Genomic DNA, 22,464 nt, shown 5'->3' on the forward strand with positions numbered 1-22,464 from the left:
TATTACTCAGCTTGGTTTGTTAGGTCATGGACGACATGAATCGACGTCAACTGTTGAGGAGATGGTCGAATGTTTCTCTAGGTGTGATGGTCGACTTCTTTTGTCACTGGTGTGATGGTCGACTTCTTCTGTCACTGGTGTGATGGTCGATCGATCGACTCCCACTCTTGGGAAGATGGTCTACTTCCACTCTCGGTGCAAAGGTCGACTTCTACTTTTGCTGGTGTGACGATCGATCGACTTCCGTTCTTGGGAAGATGGTCTACTTTTGGTCTTTTGGTGTGATGGTTGCCTTCGACTCTTGATGTAATGGTTGACTTCCATTCTTGGTGTGATAATCGACTTTTACTAGTGGTGTGAACACTTGTTAGTTCGTGTTCGCCTTCCGTTCCTAGGTTGCTGGTTGATGTCTACTTTTGGAGCGGTTGGTGATTTAGAGTTGATTTCCACTCGTTGTGTGATTGATACTCGACCTTTAATCACAGTATGACATTCGAGCCGACTTCTACTCAGTGGACCCGTGAAGGTCCGGGGTAGACTAGGCCTTCAGCAACCCATGCTTGCCATAAAGGTGACTATGTTTGTAGTAGAACACTCGTGGCGTGATACTTAACATGAACTTTAACTTTAACAGAGTGGTTCTAATCCACTCTGCAATACTGGTTCTTTCGTATCTGTTATCAATTCTTGGCAAAAAAAACCCATATTTTTTAATCAAAGCTAATGTCACCTATAAATGTACATTGAGAATACTTTCATGTTTAACCTATGTTCTTCCGGCAAGTCTACAAACGTTGCTGTGCCTTTAAGGTGCATGGCTCTATTTTCGAAACACGGATGAGAGCCGATGGCACTTTGAAAACCAACACTCTAAGAACTACAATATAGAACGGACATCGTAGGTTTTCCCTTACTGCTGTCATATAAAACCATTATCAATATCGACAGAGACCAGTAGGAACGTTACTGGTTGCGCAAGTCTTGAATCAGCTTAAGAAACGCTATCAATAGACCATCTCCCAGTAATCAATCATCCAATTTACAAAGGTCAGAGTGTAATTGACAGACTTTCCAGATCGCTGTTTGTAGCGTATACTGAATCCGGGCCCATGCTACTGTGTGCCTGACTTGAACCGTGGATATCCATCACAGGCCTCCAAATATGGCCCTGGCCTCGAAACGAACACAGATCACTAAATGATATGGACAAACGTGATGAAATTGAAGAGAGCAACATTCATCTTGGCTGTATCTGCTAAATAAATCGAATAAAGACAATAGAAAATGCCTATTGCACAGAAACCATCGCAAGATGTATTTCAGAAGGTAGATTTATTGTACTCTTTCTAGTTTGGCCTCATTCATTTTGATAAGATAGAAATCAAATGATCTTATGATTAAGATTTATTGTGTTGGTGTCGCGGTCGGAACGTAGATGTAGTACTTTTCTCGAGACAGAGGTCTCAAAGGACGATAGAACCTCACAGCAATGTCTCTTCAGCACGCTATATCTGTGACAAGGATCCTTTCCATTAGGGTCAATGTAAGGATATTGAAGACACAACCGAGTACAAAGAACATCTTAAACATCACAGGAAACAGAACAAAGGCTCCGACAATAGTAACGACTTGAGTTTAATGGGAGGCTATACAGAGGTCATTTCACAGACCTGGTTAGATTCAGACAAGTAATTCAAAACGGTTTTGTCTGTAAACTCAACTTTAAGTAAAAAAATAATTTATCAATTACGTCTAGACCTCACACAAACACGCCGATTATAATGTCTCTTGAAGGAGGAATCATCTGGGCTTCAATGTTCTTGCAGTTTTTAGACCTAGTCAGTTTGCAGCCCTAGTCTTTAATAATATATATTCAGTGTCATTTTGATGTTTTTGTAATTTGCACTCCTAGTTTGTTTTTGAGCATCTCGTGGTTAACTCTGGTTGTCAACTAACTCAAATTGTCACCAGCTGAAGTGTTAATGAATGTCCTTAGTGATCAGAGACAATATTTCGGTTTCATCATGAGCAATGAACTCAGATAGTTATACAATAAAGGCCCTTCTTAATGTCCAAGCCAGTTTTGAGCTGACCGTACACCATAACAAGGTACAAACTCAGACTAGGACCCCAGTAGTCCTAGCCCTACGACTGATGTAGAATGAACGTGAAAAATATGTTGCGACTGTAAGGTGCATTAAAGTCCATCTCTGGAAGGAAAACCAATCATCGCAGTTGGTTGCAGCGGCTGAGACCACGTGGTCTCATGGGTCCCGTCCCAACAAATGGAGTGACATTGAATCGTCTGATTTGGGATTCACATGCTGGGTTATGATTCTGTTATCATTTCGACTATCAGATTAACCAGTTTGCCTGTAGTTCTTGACCTGTCTGAATGTTGAGATAATGACATACAGATATCTGAGTAGGCTGCCTTCTTACCGTCTCTGTAGCTGCACGAAGTAAGCCGGCCGGTGGTAGATAGCATTCTGGTTGCTTCACAGCATCACGTAAAACACTGGGAGAGATGAAATAACAAGGGTGTATGGTGCTTTACTGTGTCAGTAGTTCCTGAACGTCTCCAAGATGAACAGGATAAAAAGAGGGTTGTATATTTTGTGGAGTCGGTTTTTCCAGTATTTTAACCAAGACCAGAAGAAAGAACGCATTTGCATAGCTCGTGGAATCATCTCTTCGGCTTCACCAAGGTGAAAAGATAATGTTATATAGATTACACTCGTATTTCACTAACGAATTGACAGTTGACTCATTGGAAATGGTAGGCAGTTTTACAAATTAGTGTTCTTTGGTTATGTACTTTGAAATATCATTATGATCGAATCAAATTCACATGGGTAAAACTTGTCGTGAGTGGGTGGGTGACTTAATATTTATCGTCACATCGGCGATATTTCAGCCATATCGTGACGACAACAATTATTTATTGTATTAGAGTAGAATTAAAGTCTGTTGACGAAGAACAGTAAATACATTTGTAACTGACCAGACATATTTACAAGTAACTGATCTTAGTCTCGCTTTTCTCCAGGAATCTAGTGAGTGAGTGAGTTTAATTTTGCGCCGCACTCAGCAATATTCCAGCTATATGGCGGTGGTCTGTAAATAATCGAGTTTGGACCAGACTATCCAGTGATCAACAACATGAGCATCGATCTGCGCAACTGGGAACCGATGACATGTGTCAACCAAGTCAGCGAGCCTGACCACCCGATCCCGTTAGTCGCCTAGCATAGTCGCCTTTTATGGCAAGCATGGGTTGCTGAAGGCCTAATGTACCCCGTGACCTTCACGGGTCTCTAGGAATCTAGAAGGTTTCGTTCGTTCATGCCTTTGTAGATTATACACGTTACTGAATCTCACGACGACCTAAACTCAACCTGGCCCAATATAACCCAAATATACGTCATGCTACTACAGTAAGATCACACAACAAATCCATTAAAATAATTCAATTCTGCAACATCACGATGCAGTTAACTCGGCTATTCTAACCCATCTACAATCTAATTTATAGGACTGCGTGAAATCTCGCTTCATCGGGTTTCAGTACAATTTCATTTTCTCGAAATGGTTTCTCTAGTGAGAAGCGTTTTTACCGCTGTAACCCTCATGTAGTTTCCCAGCTGCAACAAGTTAGATGATCTATGGGAGGGGACAGGCTAGTGCATTCTCCACAAGGACCAAGTCCAGGTTTCCTGTCTCTCTGCCGACGCTCCCCGGGTCTTGTATGTGACACAAGGGAGGGAACTGTTGGGATGCAGACACCAGGTTTTGGCATATCTGCGTCCTTGGTGATTCGTCACTCGTCTCTCGTTTAATGTAGAATCGTTAATATGTTAATATGAGACAGGAATACCATGGAATGCCATGTTTGAAGATCATTTTTTATGTGTACCGTTTGGGCATTGTGTGAATGGGGGGTGGCTTGGTGATAAGGTGCAATTATTTATTTATTTATTTATTTATTTATTTATTTATTTATTTATTTATTTAGGGAGTCAGGTAGTTTTGTAATATCTTGTTATGGGCACCTATTGTATGTGTTGTGCGGGTCTAACAGCATTCTGTGCTGGATGATACCGACTTTGTGGGCTGTTGGATAGAAACGTCTACATGGTCAATGGTTCAATCCCCAGACGCGTTATACCAAAAGACGTTTAAACATGTTACTGCTTACGCCCTTGTTTATAGCTTCCAACAAGGAGCCGCAGGATGTAAAACAATATAATGTGTCTGAGATTGGTATTTACGTTAAATAAATACCAGCACATATTGGCCCACAAGTAGTGACACTCACACATGCATACAAACGCACACACACGCACAAACATGTGTATGCACGTCGCTTCATGGGGCATATAATCCTGAAAGCGATGACGTTAAACCCAATTTTACATTATGTCACGTCAACTCACTTTACCTCTCTAATAGAACAGTAAATAGACACAAAATCCTTGTCATGCCTTATCACTTCTCCATTCTGTGTCATTTCTGCGAGAACTGCTGCTGTCGAGAGATTTTGCAAATGCAGCAATCAGTAGCACTCGCGACGGCAATAAAACATTAGAGTGTTCATGGATGTAGGTCAAGGTCACGCGACCTTGGTTTGACCCACGTCTGCATTCCTCAGGCTCCTAGACTGTCGTCTAATTAGACAGACTCGGTTATCAGAGTGTAAACAATATCCAGACACCATAAATATGGACGTGGAATGACATATGGACGCTGATATCATATTGTAATTTCACCCTAATCAATTTCCTCTGCAATCAAGGAGAGGCAACCCTGACTGCCTCCAGTTGGTCACAAGTTTGCATGTCCAAGAAACGCTCAGTTACTCGGTGCTCTCAACCTACACAGAGATTTACAGTGCAATCCCATTAATTCAGTGTGCACCATTCTCTATGAAATCATCCTGATAACAGACTTCCTGGTAAACAAATCATTGTTACTCTTAAGGGACTTAAGAGTAATTTGATATTGTCCTAAATATCCTGTTTATTGCAGAACATTACAGCTTCTATTTTGTCCTGTAGAAATTTGATTTGGTTCCATTTTGAGTTTCATCATTTCTAATTCTCATTTTCAGCCTAGTCCTTTGTAAAGAGATTGGCGTATATTTTCTCATATCGCCGTTTTCCTGCACTGTCTGGATTCAAGGTCATGACCTTTGTGAACACACTGGCATATATTTTCTCATGTCGAAGTTTACCTGCACTGTCAGGGTCCAAGGCCATGGCCTTTGTGAACACAATGACGTATATTTTCTCATGCCGATGTTTACCTGCATTGTCTGGGTTCAAGGCCATGACCTTTGTGAACACAATGGTGTATATTTTTTCATGTCGATGTTTACCTGCATTGTCTGGCTTCAAGGCCATGATCTTTGTGAACACAATGGTGTATATTTTCTCATGTCGATGTTTACCTGCATTGTCTAGGACGAAGGTCATGATCTTTGTGACGAGTGTATGTAATACTTTAATTTACCAGATGGCCACCAGGGCCTTCTGCCATCTGCAGGCTTTAAAATATGCAGGCCCTGAATGGGATCTGCACGCCCATTTGGTTAAAGTCAAACAAAAAAAACCAACCAAAATAGACTGCATTATTTCACACTGTTTTTTAAGCGAAACCTGTGGCACACAGGAGTTTTTATGTGTTAGACTAATGTTGACATTCCTACGCCAAAGCGTACGTTACCGTAACATGATGAATCGTGGATAATTCCAGAACGTTAGTACAGAAAAAGGGGAAACATTCCAGATGAAAAATAACTGACCGATAATTTTCTGAAGCCAATAGGGGCCTGCACGTATTTGAAACTGTCGATCCCATGCAATAACAACCGGGCCCCCAACAACGCTGGGCCTCCGGGCCGGCGATTATTTCCAACGTTGTTTGTGAACACACTGGCGTATATTTTCTCACATCGACATTTTCCTGCATTGTCTGGGTTGAAGATCATGATCATTGTGAACGCATTGGGGTATATTTTCTCATGTCGACGTTTTCCTGCACTGCCTGGGTTCAAGGTCATGGCTTTTGGGAAGACATTGTATGGATGCTATTTACATGTATGGATGCTATTTTAAGTTGTTTGGCTTCCAGTAATGAGATTTTCATGACGTCAGACACTGAACTGAGCCACCCTCTCATCAAAATGGCAATCACATCAAAATGGGGTACCTCTGAGTGTTGCACCGAGATCTACGATATTGTTGTGACAGTACCGATGTTTGCTTTTGCGCCGTAAAGACATGTACAATCAAGAACTGCGTACATTGCTCGTGTGTGTGTGTGTGCGTGCGTGCGCGCGCGCGCGTGTCTTAACTTTGCATAAGTCATTGTTACCACCTAATCTCTAGTAGCCACTATTTGCCGCAATAGGACTGCAGCTGGAGCTAACTGTAAGTTCCATATTGCAGGGTAAATTAAGTCGTGAATGACAAGGAGCTCTTGATGAAGCTCGTGGTGAAAATGTGGCCCAAACATCACACCATACATCTATGCAGACTATTCAGGTTTAACGAGCGACGCGAGGATCACAATACTCGCCAAAGGTAACTGTAACCTTTTCCTTAAAATCATCTGTTGATATGAACCTAAATATCAAACAGCGCCGGAATCCAAATACTTATCCTGATGAAAACTTTTTATACACCACAGTTAACTTAAGTCTTATTTCAAATATTTACAACCTTCCTACATGAATGTTGAAGACACCGTTTCAGCATCACCAGAGTTGATCGGCATCTATTCTTGTGGCGTAGCTGTTTAAAGCACTAATCTCCTCACATCGACATCTTGTTTCTGCAGTGTTTGTACAGGGAGCATATCATGCAACATGCGCTGTGGTGGAGCTTCCCATTTGCGAGTCGCCGGCGATGTTGGATGCTGAAATCTGACGATACTAAGTCGGGAATTCATAACATAAAATTGAATTTTCAGGAGAACATGTTTTTTAAACTGATATGTTGCATATTTAAACACATCTTGATCATTTCGAATAAAATTTTGGAAATTCTTCACGTGAATTGAATTTTCAAAGCATATATATTTTTCAAAGACCATAATAGACTTATGTTTTTTTCAGTTTTATTTGAAAATTGTTAGAAAATCGATATCAAATCAGTGCGACTCGGACACTTCAAACGCCACAAAGACGATGCATGGAATCCCACCACAAAGACCACCGCGTGCAACTACAATCACTTCGACATATTTTGAGGAAGGGATGATATTATTTCTGCGATTATTTGATAAGAAGTAACTCAATTCTTGATATGCCCATGATACACTTGAGATCAACTCCCAGGACAAAGTGTGTCTATAAATAGTTCACGCGTCTAGGGTCACCTTGACCTTTGACGTTTAATTAAACCTTATTCAATTTTCCGATTTCGCCACACTACAGAAAAGAAAATAACACGTTTCGATTCGTCTCTAAGAGTAGTTATTTCCCTTTGAAAATTAATCTATTTAATTATCGATTAGTACGTCTGAAATCAGTCAGACGGGTATTAAGCTGGTCCGCTGCAAATTACCATTAGGAGCCCGTATTCAATCAGATTACTGAAATTACACTTACAAAGACACACACCGTTGTAAATCGGAAACGCTCACAGTTACTGACAAGTTGCAGAGATTTACAAATGTCAAAACTCCGCCGTCTCAGTAACAAATTACAACTAACTTCATCGAAAAAAAAATCAATATACACTTATAAGAATCGCTTTGTATGGTGAATATGACGTCATTAATGACGTCATTCCTACATACACCATGGACAAAATACACCCGCTGGGAAACTAGACGTATAATTTCAAGATGTCGTCAGCACATTCCATGATATGTTTAATTGATCATTTTTTTTGTAAATGTTCAAAGTAGAAATCGATAGTACTATCCAGAAATCTGTAATGAAACCGTCTTGGGGATGTGTGGGCATACACGTAGCCTATTCAAGCTCCCATCTGGGAATGTCTGTGTCTGTCTGTCAGTGGTCGCCCAGGATCAATCTGTTGGCTTATGTCTACAGAGGGAGTCTATAGTATTTGATCAAGTCAACATTAAAGATTAAAAACCTCCTAGGCAAATATGTATTTAGTCGATTGACTAACCCGGTGCATGTAAAATGTAACTATTGAATATTTAGAATGAATGTTGATGCCGAACTGACAGACATGGATTTCATAAATGACGACTCTGATTTTTTATTTCTGCACCAGAGTTCATGTACATAATCATAGACATTTCAAGACCCAAAGAAAGTTGGTTTTTTAATAGAATTTAAGAATATTTCACCTTTGGAAAACAACGAAAACATTCATGATCATGTCTGTCATACAATGCTTTGACGTTTCAGAGCCGTAGTTTTTCATGGTTTCGTCCGTTAGAAATTCCGTTTTCAATATTAGTGAATGGCAACTGTGTTCAAATTTTACTGCAGGGGTGGGTGTGTGTGCGAGGGGTCAATAGAAAAAAAAAGAGAGAGCAAATGCAGACGTGGTAATCTGGCCAACATGTTAATGACAAGAAACATTTTATTCCTGGTCAAATTTTGTTCACAACTAAAAGGAGTACTCATGAGGAAATGAAAAAATGAAAGTCTAATATTGTCAATAACCAATATTATCAGCCCCTGATGACACAGCAGATTACATCCCTCTTTCTGTCTAAAAGATCATACCCGTGGGGATCCGGGTCGGGTTAGAAGCAAACTTCCACCTATGTCTGTTTGAAGAGGTGTAGGCGGCTCATGGTTTGACTTGCGGACACTTGCGCTGACAGATGCGCATGATGTCTGTCACTGGATTGCCTGGTGCAGACTCTTTCCGTTGCAGGCCTTGCCATAAAAGGCCATTGTGCGTATCATAAGAGGCGAATAAAGGGATCGGGTGGTCAGGCTCGCTGACTTGGTTGACACGCAAACCTATGATGCGCATGATGTCTGTCATTGGATTGCCTGGTCCAGACTCTTTTCGTTGCGTTCTATGTTCATGCTGTTGATCACGGGTATGTCTGACCCAGACTCGAAAATTTACAGACCGCCACCATATAGCTGGAATGCGGCGTGAAACTAAACTCACTGACTCACTCACTAGTTGCAGGCCTCCTTCATGAAGCCGTTGTGTTCCTCAGTGCGGCCTTGAAGAACAAACAGACACAAATCTATTTTAGAACAAACAAACACAAAGCTATTTTTGGGTGCACATTATGATTTTCTGGCCGTAGGATAGTCCAGCTGTTACACGTTCATTGTTTACTGACATTTCCGAAACATTGCATAGAATTATATTCACACTGTTATTCACTGTGTCAGTCTCTGGCGCAGAACATGGCTGACTTCAGAACAAATTATATGCAGTCGCACGCGTTGCTCACATGTGCACATGCCCAGCCCCCTATCAGTGAACAATAACTGACCCCATTGCTACTGACGAAAACAACAGCAAATGACAACAGCAACAACAGCGTCAACAACAACTATGACGGCAATGGAAGACATTGGACCAACTCAATAACGGAAACCACCACTTGATGTTTGTATGGAAGCTTTAAGGTTACATTCAGTTAGTGTTAAAATTATATGACGTTCGTGTACGGGAACCATGTACTTTAAATCACCTTCAACAGACTCCCGCTTCCAACTTTAACAACCTCCTCAGCTTCGGTTTCGGTGTAACAGGTTTTTCTCCCTGCTGCAAAAACGCTAACTTCTTTGGAAGGGATCAAGGTTGTTTGAATACTTCCGAAACATACCTTCCACAACAATTATTCAAAGTCTAATTCTATTTCAACACGTTTAACACGACAGGGAAGCTAGCCTTGTGTCTTGCTCATTCGAGTGTCAGCACCTAAGGGACCGGCCATGTTTTATTCACGAGATCAGGGAAAATTAAAGTAATGTGCGTGCACACCCCGTCGACAGCTCGAGAAACCATCTCCCTTGTGGCCGATTCATAGAAGGTTGTACACAGGTTGATGTGTTTTCTCTACTGATCAAATAAAAAAATCGAGTTAGCGTCCACGATAGATCCATCATTGAGAAACTCGAGAGATTATCGAATAGTCACCCCTGTACATCTTCGTCATGCAAACATTAACATGTCTAGTGGAGGTAGGTCTGGTTGTGAGGAATGGTGTCTGTCAGACATTGGGGGAAAGGTACCGGGGGTGGAAGATGGGAAGTGGTGTTATTGCCCAAATTCATATTGATAATGGGACAGATACTGCGGACCCGTCTTCGTTCTGCTAACGTCAGCAGATATCAATTCTGGAAGGCAAATTGTCTGATTGTCCCGAGATGCTGTGGAAAATTTATGGCAATGCTTAATGATGGATAATTGTTACTATGATTGACGAGAGAATCGAAGTATATTTATCAATCATGCTGCCACTAAAAGCTATCAGGGCCTCCGTCATGTGAAGCGTGATTTGGTGGTCCAATAGATCTATCAGACATAGTCTGCCGGTCATTGATCCAACTCTTAGGGTTTCGTGAAGGCGATACAGACGTTGAGGACGTTGCTTCGGGCGCTCCTCCCACTTCGTACAGACCTTACCGTTGTTTAAGCCGTCACTCCCACGTATTACACACGCTGATACCGTCTTACAGCACATCCCTTGTAACATTAGCGAGACTCAGTAAGAGTCTTGAACGCCTGAAAATCGGACCGGTTACCAATAAAATTATTTACAGTGTAATGTGTAGTTATGTGACGCTCTTGTTACAGTGTAATGTGTGGCTATTTCAGGCTCTTGTTACAGTGTAATGTGTAGCTATGTAACGCTCTTGTTACAGTGTAATGTGTAGCTATTTAACACTCTTGTTACAGTGTAATATTTAACGCTCTCAATGAGAGATTTTGTTAGGCTGGCCAGGATTTGCTGTGACACAAGGCGATCTAAATGTATCGTCAGATCATCATTATTGCCGTCACTCAATCAAAGTTTATGACCATAGTTTCCTTTCCGCCCAACAGTATCATCATGATTCAGCCTATGAACTGAATCTATTCTATGATCCATCTCACATTCAGTTATATCACGGGACCTTTTTATCAATCTATGGTGTCTTATTCCAGTCGCTGAAAACATGATGATGCCAACACAGACTTTCAGTCTTTCATTAGCCGATTCATTTATAATTGCGTGTAGTCTGAATTCGCCCTGTTAGTTTGCGATTTTCTTAATAATTATTACATTTGTGTTTTTATGCAAAACATCACCGTCCCTTGCTTCTAAATAGTTCTGATAGATCGTTAAGGTTACTTCGTTACACCTTCTTTCTAATCTAATTACCGTTAGACACATTTGTGGAAACACGTAGCGCGATACAACACGACACTTGATCCTGTATCCAGATCAATAGACGCACCGCCTCTGTTCAAATAAACAAAGCTTAATGCTCATCGATATTTGCGTCTTTCTCGGTTTGAAAATTTATCACTGTGCTTATTTGCCATTTCTCCAATCGAAGGCGACGTTTTTTCAGGCAAGCGTCAAAGGCACAAAGTCGTTTCCAATCAGTTTCCACCAGCGAGGGAGCGCAAAAGATTTATCATGTTTCAGGCTAGTTCTCTGTATAAAAATCGATGGTTTGCGAACGCTGTTCATTGGCATCCTTGAGGGAGATTGTCGGTCTTGTCTCTAAAACAACGCGAGACTGCACTTATAAACGTTTTGTGTCTTTCTGATGCCGTTGTGACGTATTGTTACACAACAGCTCGCAGTTTAGTGTCCTTCAATCTTCGTTATTACAAACGTGTCGCTTTCACCAAGATCAACCGACTGTCATTTGAAGCCTGAGAGTTATCTATAAGTGGATGTCCTGTATAATGGGGTTCAGATTAAAGTAGATTCAATATATGAGCCCAGGTTCACACTACGGATGAGGTATTGCTGAACCCAAAACAAATCATCGAGGTAAAACGACATTAGTGTGTTTGAGTCTGGGTTAGTTGTAGGCCGCACTTGACCCAATGTTAATTTTCAAATGAAAGACGTAAAGGCCAGAGAATGGCCAGCCTCGATTATCCTTGTAAGCTCATTCGATGGGGATGACTTGATCACAGAAAATCAAGTCGGAAACCTTCTCTTCCAGTAGAACCATAAGTTTCGTAAGACAAAAATACGCACTGATCGTAATCTCTCACACATGACGTCAGATTATAATGTCAGATCATGCTAGTTTCTTCTCTGGCGAAATCAAACTAAAATACCATTAACCTTTTAAAAAAATTAATTTTTAATTGAAATTTTGACGTGTCTCTCTTTTGTAAATGTGGATCCAACACATTAATACCACCAATTATTTGAAAGGGGATAAAATCCAAATGGATATGAAGGACTTCAAAATAACGCCATTTTCATTATCTCAATTATCTGCTGTTGAGGCAGTTACGTTATTCCTCTTGTAGTGAGAGTGGGTGTTCTCTACATCGGGACCTGGAACGGCAAATGCCAATTGATTTAGATCGCCTTCATGGAATGCCGTGCTCTCCAAGTCCATGTGGGATATTGGATTTTGCTTCAGCCATTCCGGAACGGTCCGGTCACGTTTTCCGTTTAAAATGTAATTTACAATGCGCCGGAATGATACGACAATTCCACAAAAGACTGCCTAGAACAAATTGATGATATAAAATATGCAACTCGGTGGCGCAAGTTTCTGCAAAATAAAGTGCAGTTTTATCAATCTGAAGGCATGACAGCCTGGTTTGATCGAGTGTAAGTTGAGCATACACGAAAAACAAAATTTTCGATGGTGAAAATCGAATGGTTCTATTTACTTGAGAATGATATTAGTTAAGTGGCGTTTGTTATTTACTGGTCATGTGATGTATCGGAATGTCCAGATAACAAGAATTTAGCATTTCCTAAATTGTGTTTCTTGGGTTTTTTTATGATATTTATAATGTGTGATTCCTATGATCCACTCAGCCCGATTGTGTGGTGTAACGTTGTTTTTAGCTGTTTTACAGCCAGGATGTGCTCTTTAAAATACCAGTTTCGAAAAGCATGCCAAGAATGCTTATATCACGGAGAGCATTTTCGCAAATTTGATATTTTATTCAATACTCCACTTTGCGCGATTGAAGGGCTACATGATTTATTTACATTTTCGTTTTGATTAATGACGACAGAGCCACATAATGTTTTATTATCTGTACCTCGCTCCGGTGATGGCGTGCTGGCCTGTGAAGCAGGGGGTCGTGGAGATGCTCACTTCAGTCCCTGCAGATTGCAGCATAGCCTTCTGCCTGCAGACGCGGCATATCTGTACAAGTGCTTGTAGTGTTGTAGTCACCGTTCGCCGTTCTGTGCTGGTGCACAGCATTACAGCTGCAAGATGGCTTCAATGTCCGTACACCCGATACACATAGGTAATCGTATTGTTTCCTAACCGACTGTACCAGATACAGAATGTGATGTTCCACGTAGGTTCTTGTGTCCCTGTACCATCCACCCATCCATGAATCAAACCATCCATCCACCCATCCCATAGTCCTTCATGGTCAAAGGATTGCCCATCCCTTCTTTACTGCCCTGTTTTGCTGAAGTCTCTATCCTGTTCTGTAATATCGTTGTCGTGTGCTGGGCCATGTCTGTCTAGCTTATTCTTTCCACCCTGTTTAGTTTACTAGTGTATTGTTTAAAGTCTGTCTACTTGATTCGTTCCAACCCCCTTTAGTTTAGTTTGCCCGCCGTATTCTGCACTCTAATGTGTAGTTGAAAGATTGTCCACCCATTGCTTACTCTCCCGTCTAGCTGAAGTAATGTCCACCCACTCCTAATTGTCCAGATTAGCTGATATGTGTCTAGCCTATTCTGCATTACCATTGCCCGTATAAGATATGTGTGCCCTGTCCTACGAGCCCGACATTAGTATCAACAACCCAAACCGGATTATGAAGACAAATGTGAATTTGCCATATCCTGCGGGTGGGATCTGGCTAAAGATCTCTATCGTCTGTCGCTACATGACTTCAGCATATCCACGCCACTCTGTAGGTAGCAGATGTAGATGGGCAACGGTTGTTTTACAACTCATCACACGCATTGTCGTTCTCATGGGGATAGACCCCTACCAAGGACACCATCGCCAATTAACAAAAAATGGAGTCAAACCCAGACTGTCATGAGTAAGATTAATTACCCAAATCATGTCCTGCCTTTCATCTTCGCACAATTTCCTATCGTGACAGATCCTCAGCGTCTTCAGCCTAATCTTCGCATGACAGCTTGTTTTCAATTCCAAGCCCGTGGACTTACGTGATGCAGGCATTACAAACTTAATCATGACGTCTGAAGCGGATAGTCCAACAATGGAGAGACGGTCAGCACAGGAGCATTGCCAGAAGAACTGGTCTCCACAACGCGGCAACCGTAATAAAATAAGAAACAGTCCGTGTTGAGCTGATATTTGTACGGTTACGACCAGACTTCCAAATTTAATTTGCATCCTCGGCCCTGAGAGATGTGAGATTTGTGGAGCGTGGCTCTGTTTCTATACATCTTCATAAGCTCCGTGAGCAGCGGAGGTAGCAGATCCACAACTGAAACTTAATTACTGATGGAATCAAAAAGTCCACTGTCTACCTTATTACACAACTAACTGATATGTAGTTATTTGTCACAAGCGTCTCGATTCCTGAAACACGAATTCAGTTATGCTCACACTGTACAATATTTTTGGTCGGTTTGAGTTTATATTTGTGCCGCTTTAAGAATTTCAAATATATATTCTGTTTAATAGGAACTGGTACCACAGTCCTGAAGAACCCATTTTCTATCATGGCGAGAAGGATAATTACCAAAAGGTATTTTAACAAATGGCACTGGAAAACAATGACTGATGTTTCAGGCAAGTTGATATATATTTAGTCTGTTCTTGTAGGCTACAGCTATTTGAGGCATCACGACGCTATTTGTCTTCAATCGGCTCTCTTATCACGTTGAATAAAGCCCATCATATGCTCTGTGTCAGTTATTGGTACTCCCATTACTCAGAACAAATACTACAATTATATAGAAGACGCTATTTAAATGTATGAAATTTTTGTTTTCACGGCTGAAGCACAATAGTTCTCGATGAAGACTATGAAAAGGACATGCCTTAATTGTCAAGGCATTCAAAGTGAGAAAACGAGATTTGCCGGGATAGCATAAAACCTTATGCTCTTTAAGGACTGCCTAATATGCGCATGTGATATGTAAATATATTGAGGGCAGCGTGATTTAACATCAATTCGCAAATCCTTAAATAGGTTCTGAAAAAAAAACCTTTGTCCATGAATCTGTCCCCGGTATAACTCTCATGCATAATCTGTTATCTTTCTCATGCATGAATCTGCCCCTGTAATATTTCCCATCCATTATTCTATCCCTGGTATATTCCTCACGTATGAACCTGTCCCTGTTATATTCCTCATGTATGAATCTGTCCCTGATATATTTCTTATGCATGAATCTGTCCCTGGTATATTTCTTATGCGTGAATATGTCCCTGGTATGTTCCTCATGCGTGAATCTGTCCCTGGTATATTTCTTATGCATGAATCTGTCCCTGATATAGTCTTCATGCATCAGTCTGTCCGTGGTATATTCTTCATGTATGAATATGTCCCTGTTATATTCCTCATGCGTGAATCTGTCCCTGGTATATTTCTTATGCATGAATCTGTCCCTGATATATTTCTTATGCATGAATCTGTCCCTGGTATATCTCTTATGCGTGAATCTGTCCCTGGTATATTTCTTATGCATGAATCTGTCCCTGATATAGTCTTCATGCATCCGTCTGTCCGTGGTATATTCTTCATGTATGAATCTGTCCCTGGTATATTCCTCATGCATGAATCTGTCCCTGGTATATTTCTTATGCATGAATCTGTCCCTGATATAGTCTTCATGCATCAGTCTGTCCGTGGTATATTCTTCATGTATGAATATGTCCCTGTTATATTATTCGAGCATGAATCTGTCCCTGGTATATTCCTCATACAGGAATCTGACCAGCTTATATTTCTCTTGCATGAATCTATCCCTGTTATTTTCCTCATGCAGGAATTTGTCCCTGTTACATTTCAGACGCATGAATCTGCGCCTCACATAATACTCATGCATGAATCTATGTCTGTTATATTCCTTTTGCATGAATCTGTCCATGATATATTTCTCATGTATGCTTCTATCCCTGTTATATTTCCCATGCATGAATCTAGCCCTGTTATATTTGTCTGGCATGAACAGGCATGTCTGTCCCTGTTATATTCTGGATGCATGATTCTGTCCCGGTAATGTTTCCCATACGTGAATCTATCCCTTTTATGTGCAGTGCATAAATGTTCCCTGTTCTCACGCATACATCTTTTCACTGAAATATTTCGTTCCATGTTATATTTCTCATGCCAGTATACTGTTACACTTCTCAAGCATGACTATGTAGCATGTTCGACAACTTATGTCCTGTCACTCCTACCCCTGTTCCCTGTCTCCTACACATGCACCACTGTCCTCATTGTCCTATTACTGATAACCCTGTTCCCTGTCTCCTATTCATGCATGGCTCTCCTCGTTGTCCTATTACTGATAACCCTGTTCCGTCTCCTATTCATGCATGACTCTCCTCGTTGTCCTATTACTGATAACCCTGTTCCCTGTCTCCTATTCATGCATGACTCTCCTCGTTGTCCTATTACTGGTAACCCTGTTCCCTGTCTCCTATTCATGCATGACTCTCCTCGTTGTCCTATCACTGATGTACCTGTTCCCTGTCAACTACTCATGCAATTCCAGCGCTGTTACGGACCGCTGCAGACTGCAGACGAAATATTGTGTATGAAATCGTTCAACAAATCACACACGAAAATGATGCTTCCGCAGTTCAATCAATAGAAGCTGGGAAACGTACGTTTGACATTTTCTGTCTTTGTCAAAGCTGTATCGATTGATATTCTTCTTTCATTATGTATATCCCTATTGCGTCTGCAGCATTAATACTATGAGCACTTGGCAGATAGAGTACCTTTGTTTCGGGTTGCGAGAGATGGTGCAACGTCTTCACGGGATCTACTGAATATGGTTTAGTCATCCCATAAATCTTTTGTCTACTTCAGGAAATGTGATGATGTATTAATTGAATAAAAAGTCTTGCTTTTACGTACATTTCATGCTGTAACATGTATGCCTCAGTGTATTTCCTTTGATACGCCTCAACATACATTATGATGTATACTGGTAAGTAATATATAGAATGTCGGAATACATCGCCGTAAATCTCCACAGGTATCTCAACACTTTAACAAATCTCCATATTCTAGGGTATGAAACTACGTACATTTAGGTGATGGACCATAATGTTTTCTGTAGAGATTTCTAACTGAATATAACCTTGCTTTAAATGCTATACAGCTGAAAGCAAGGATGTGGAGTGGAGGTCAGTTACATTCAGACTGGTCAGTGCAGGTGTGTCTGGAATATAGTTAGCAATAGTTTCAGGCTGTTCATGGTCAATCACGGTGTCCTCAACAATTGCATCAATGAAACAAGAGATGGCTGGATGCTATTTTTGTTGTTTGTTGGGTTAAACCGGTCCTCGCCAGTGTTTCGGCAACATGAAAGTAAATGACAAGTCTAATCTAAAGAATATAGTGATTGATATTCTGAATATCGTTCCACAAGTCACCCAGGTTGGTCACCTGGGCCCCGTGTCACAAAGCTCTCGTAAGCCTAAGAGTTTCTCGTAGCATTCGTGCCTGTTGAAGTCACGAGACCTTAGACTTACGACAGTTCTGTGAAAGGGGACCCTTATCCACATGGTCGCTAAGAACGAGCTATTTGAACATGGTATTGATTAGACAGGGTATTAAGAACACAGAAGGACAATCTTGCCTCAAGCGTGTGTTAGATAAATCAATCTTTACGTTGCCTATCTTAAAATGACTACTCCATACACTGATCTGAAATACAACAAACCTAAATATCTAATCGTCTGTGACCTGTGGAGTTGTGAGTTAGAACTGATCTTCAGTAACCCATGCTTGACGCAAGAGACGACTAACGGGATCGAGTAGTCAGGCTCGCTGACTTGCTTAACACATCTCATCGTATCCCTATCGTAGATCGATGCTCATGCTAGTGATCACTGGCTTGTCTGCTCCAGACGCGATTATTTACACACCGCCATACAGCTGGTATATTGTGTAAAACTTAACTCACTCACTCACTCACCCACTCATACCCACTCTCTCACTCTAGTCATAAGCAAGTTTGGATGTCACCAAAATTTCACTATACATGGAAAAGAAAAAATAAATCCAATCTATGTCTTTGCTCGTCCCCAGTGCGGCCCAAATGTGTTTGACCCTTGGAATGATAAGCGGTTCCACCTTGTAATGTTAGACATCCATATTTTACAGCAACAAACTGAAGACTGCTCCTGTCCTGAGTATCACGCTGTGTAATTGGTTTCCAGAGGAAGCTCATCCTATTTTAACCAGGTCCTAATATTATATCAATAAGCAGACAATTACATCGAACCAAACTACCTTCTCAAATCAATCTAAATAAAACCTCGCCATAGGTGCCCTCCCGAGCGTAGCGCCTGAACCAGGCCTGAGACGTCATTGGTCAGTCTGCTGTCTTGGGGCCACGTTTCGTAGACGCAAAGCTTGCTGGGAGCCTGACATGGGAATTGGATAAAATATAACCAGGCAATTCAGGAAACAGGATGACAATAATTATTGCAAAACATCTGGAAGCCCAATGGAACCTATGAATAGAAACCTTACTTCTTAAAATAGCTTGAACTCACGTGGATAACCGAACCGGGCCAGAACCCAAGACACCCAAGGGTCGGATCTGTTCATTTCGGTTTAAAAAGTGAATGAAAAATTGATTAAGTTCCTTTATATCATAGAGGTCCCAAGATGCAAGGAACTAATCTTGGACTTGCTGATAGCACAGTTATTTAATGTGTCTACGGATTCTTTGCAGTAATATTGACGGTTCTTATTAAGATATTGATAAAAGAAATTCTTCCCAGTGATGCATGCGGTTCGTACTAAGACATTCTTTACAGACACGTCAGCTAAGACAGGAAATAAATGGAACGGGTGGTAATTAAAAATATCATCAAACACAAAAAAGGAATGCTGAAGGGCACAGACTATATAAACTACAGATGGCGAGCAGGAAAATGTGCACCTGTGAGTGAGTGAGTAGTGAATTTGGATTTGCGAAATATCAAGCAACATCTCAGTGGGGGGGACACCAGAAATGGACTTCACACATTGTACCCATGTGAGGAATCGAACCCGGGTCTTTAGCGTGACGATCGGACGCTTTAACCACTCGACTAAACCGCTGCCCTTGTACAGCCAAGACTGGTGGTAACTATCACTGGCGATATAACCTGCGTCACATCAGTGACGAGCACGTGACGTCTCGGGGAACGCGAGGGGCGTAATTTCCCTGAACATGCTAAGGAGTAGAGAGAAGAGTTATACTTCCTCTCGTGCGCCAGTATATTTGACAAGTAATTTAACAGAAACCAAATTGTTTCGTTTCATTAGCATCGATTGGTTCACAACTGTCTCTTGTTTCAAATCTATAGAAACATTTCTAATAAGACTGTAACTGTCGACAAACGTAATATAATTTAAAAAGTCAAACATCAAGATATTCCTGAAAGGTTAGTGATTTCAGAGACAATCAGTCACGAAAGTGACCTAGTGCCACTGGCCAAGGTAATAAAGGATAACGTTAGACGTCAGTGTCAGAGCAATTAAATGTTCTTTTGTGTTATTTCTTCCCTGTTGAACAGCGGTGATATTACACTGACGTGATTACTTGGACGACGAAAAAATATGAGAATACATAGAATCAGATGACTAAAATATATACAGTAAGGGTAACTGAACATTGATCTGCGCTTACAGGTACATTGAAACAACCTACGTGAGCCGAGGAAGAGAGCATCTCCATGGAAGAAACGGCCATAGCTTGAACTGGTGTGGCTTTAATTTGACCTCGTTCAAAGTAATATCTTCGTGGACTACGAGGCAAATGGGTGGTGACATGTTAACATATAAATACATGTCTTTCATTAAAGCTTTTCAATGATGTTTGTAAAATTCACCGTTCTGCAAGATTTGCAGAGCTGCGCCCTTTAGCTACTGAAGCATCGTGAGTCGTGGATAAGACACACTTTGATCTCCATCAAACCTCAAGACAGTTTTGAAACAAAACATGGTATTTCTCACTCGTGAATTGGTTTCCATTACAGACCTGAAATACTCATTTCTAAGACACTGGCAATACATGAGCTTGACAATCAATTTCAATATGATCTCATTGAATAATCCTGGAGTGAGTGAGTAAAATTTATTAAGCGGATTGTTTAAGAAATCGTCGAACAGTGTCTGGTAGTAAACAATGGCGATACGTCTCTCAGTTTTCTTAGTATGATATATACTTTATGAATAACGTCTGTTTATCGCACCGGACAAGAATTTCTATTTGATTAATGAACAAGTACAGCATTATTGCATCTATATAGCGATATGCAGTGTGTGTGTGTGTGTGTGGTGTGGGTGTGTGTGTGTGTATGTAAGCCAGCTGCATATGGACAGCTGCGAGCTGAAGTTACAGGAAGCCATTGATAGGTACCGAAGAACTGGAAGACACAAAGTAATACGTCACAATGAAGATTGTGTGCATTATACCCAAGTGTTACAAATGGCACTTAACCCTTGCATGTAGAAAACGAAAATAAAGTAACACAACACCATGTCGAAATACTTTCAGGGTGAAACAGCGTATCAAACGAAACCTCGTTAACCACCAAAAATACGTTTTATGAACCCCAGTGTAGACACACCTGCAATAACCAAAGTTTCACTACCTGAGTTTCGGGACAACCAGAAAACCCGGAAGAGAAACGTACATTTTCACTTAAACGAGTAAGCCTATCTTTCCGCGAGACCTCGCACAGACACTGTTTGATTCTATGGGCATCGCCCCATCTGTCAAACATATAACGAGAGGCCTTTGAGGCTACTCATTCATAGCAATCAAACGTTTGAAGCGTTCACGATTTGCATCGAGTTGTGAGGTGCATTGTTGAAATCAATTCTTATACTCCGAGTGACTTCAGCTGTATTTCAACCTTCAAAGGCAGGGTTTAAGTGTTGCACGTTTATTGCCCGATGCAAAAACTGAACTGGTGTCTAATATGCTCTAGGTCTGTTCAACATGAATCTTTCATCATCTCATGCTTAAAAAAAACAGCGTCATAGGAAACGTCTTCAGAAGTGCAGTCATTAAGGGGAATATAACCATTAACATCGACTATTTAATTGTATGACAAGATCAAAGCTTTTATTTTCACGGATTATTTTTTATATTTTCATTTCTGGTGATTAATACTTATTTCAATCTGATTTGGGGAGTCCGGCCTGCCACTGTCTTCTGATGAAGTATCGCACTCATTCCATCAAAAACATCTTTAATGATAGTCTGTTTGAAGGCGCGCAAAGATGTGCTATCTGTCCCTAAAGTGACATTACTTCCCTGAACACGGCTTTGGGAGCTCGTAGCTTTTTCAGTGTAACATGTCAAAAAGGTTCATCAAAACGAAAGTGCCAGTGGCCATTAATTAAATATTTTGCTGAAAAAACCCATTTCTGTGCATATGAATACGTTGTTAGGTGCATTGATATAAGTGGCCTGACACGGTGACATACAGACAGTCGAAATAGGTTTTGTACTCTCTCTCCACTTTTTTAAAACAGCTGCACATAGTGAGTGAATGAACTGCAGTAATTACCATTTTTCAAATACCGTGAGCCTGTATAAGTGCCTCTTTGTAAAGAGTTATCCTTCTGAGATACCAAACGTAGTTTAACATTGATACCCATCTCTGAGTCATGCAATGCTCAGAGACATTGTTCTATAATATATATTATACAAGGCCTGTAAGTCTCCCTACTATGCTGGTTCACCGCTCCCCATATGCGCACCAACTTGATATGCAAGTTACTTCCGGTGCCAGATTTCCGATGACGAGCGTATATTCAAGGACAAGTTCCAGTTCCAAATTGTGCGACCTGCAAATGTGACTTTACTGACAGGACCAAATGAACGACTATGCTTGACTGTCAGAGCTGTTGACAGTCGAAATATGTCGCTAATTTGGGAATGGTTAGATGGGAAATCTGTTATTCCTGCACAAATATATTTTCCTTACTTTCAACTGACAACTGAGGCCATTCGAAAAGGTATGAAATGTTGTTTGTCACTGGAAGAGCTAAAGTCTCGCGAGGCGCCGTGACCTACTGACCTACTTACCTACTTATGCTGGGCACCAGGCAGGGTAACATTTTTCCATGAAGCAGCATCGAACTACTAACTTCAAGATGTGCGGTCAGACAC

The sequence above is a fragment of the Haliotis asinina genome, chromosome 7 (assembly GCF_037392515.1).
Source record: "Haliotis asinina isolate JCU_RB_2024 chromosome 7, JCU_Hal_asi_v2, whole genome shotgun sequence".
Classification (NCBI taxonomy): domain Eukaryota; kingdom Metazoa; phylum Mollusca; class Gastropoda; order Lepetellida; family Haliotidae; genus Haliotis; species Haliotis asinina.